We start from the raw sequence: 1,621 nt of genomic DNA, 5'->3' as shown, positions 1-1,621 counted from the left end.
TATTACTCCAGTTGGGAAAAATGTAAAATAATGTAGTGTTTGGTTTGTTTTTAGGGATGCTGTCACAGTTTCATTGATACTAGAATTTAGTAAAAACTTTACCTTTGATCAGAATTATAACTGGCCTCTTTAAGAAGTAGAGCTTTGATAAGTTGCTATTTGACCTAGAGAAGACCCAGTTATGTAGATGAGAACCAGTACTACAAAAATACCCTAATATATGCAGCAACAAAGAAGGGAGGGTGCCACAGGTTGCTTCAGTTGCATATACCATGCGTTAACATTCTTTCTTTTCAAGGTCCTATTTCACAGCTCTTATCCTTCCACCCAGGGAATGAAAACCTTCTTAATAAAAGCAGGCACTGAGAAACAGACATTCTCTATGTTGTGTTATAACAGTGTATCTGTTCACCTATATCAACAGATTCATTTGAACCTGGTTATCAATTTAGTATGACTATTTAATTAATTTTACTGGTGAGAAATTGTAACAGTGCATAAAATGGAGGCTTTGCTAACCTGCTTAAAAATATACTGCAGCCAACACTGAGTTATCCTCTCCAGCTGAGTCTTAAAGGAATGTAAAATACCTTACTGCATCTATGTTGGAACGTGACCTGCGATGTACACTGTGCTCTGTGATTAGACATGCTGCACTATTTATTTTCCTGGTTCCCAGAGACTGGTTTAGGAAAATACCAGCTCTTGAGTCAGTTTAGCATCTTTAACAGCAGAACTGGGTTCCCACCAGGTGCAATAACAACTTTATTTAAAGATAACTAATATCTGCATACAAAATGGTGTCAGTAGGAAACTATCTTTATTTTCTTCTCTTTTTATTAAAATAATTTTTAAAAAATCAAATGTGGGAAAAGTGGAAATTACGTTAAAAAATGGCAATAATTGGCTACAATGCTATTGTATCCTGAGAGTGTGCCAGAATTAACATTTTATTCAGCTACCTCCAATGGCTGTGGAGTGAATAGAGTCCTGGGTTAGAAATCAGAAGACATGGAGACTTCATCCCTGAAATGTGTTAAACCACTTACATAAAAATTGGAATGATGTCTATCTCTGTCTAATTGCAGGGCTGTAGGGTGGGAAGAACATACAGAACGGGAGGAGAAGGGTGGTGAAGAGAGAGAAATCTTCCTTAGTAGGTTTTTTTGATGACAAAGTAAAAATAAAGCACTATTCTAAGAAAGTAAAAACACAGGCTTTTATGACTCACAGTCCATTGTAACTGAAAGATTTAGTATTTAATTTTGTCTCTGGGCAAGTAGAGAAGTATTCACAAGCAAATCAACACCACTATATGTCTTTGTTCTTCTGAGATTCCCATAAACAAGGACGCCTATTACATCTAGTATACTATGCCTTCTGAACTACATTTAGCTAATTTTTATCAGGCCGAATGTGGCTAGAGATAGTTGTACTGATTTATGAAAATTGAGTTAGGAATTGCTGAAGAGGGATATAAGGTATCTTGCTTATTTAAGATTTGGTGGAGAAAAAGTAGGTGTTTATGAGACATTCTATGGAATTAAAACCAAGACCCATATCTTAGAAATAGAAATAATTCTATAAAAGAAGGAAAAGCACTACATTGTAACTACTTTTC

Source organism: Galeopterus variegatus, unplaced genomic scaffold, assembly GCF_000696425.1.
Source record: "Galeopterus variegatus unplaced genomic scaffold, G_variegatus-3.0.2 Scaffold1523, whole genome shotgun sequence".
NCBI lineage: Eukaryota > Metazoa > Chordata > Mammalia > Dermoptera > Cynocephalidae > Galeopterus > Galeopterus variegatus.
The sequence above is the reverse complement of the archived record's forward strand: the minus strand, read 5'-3'. Positions refer to the sequence as shown.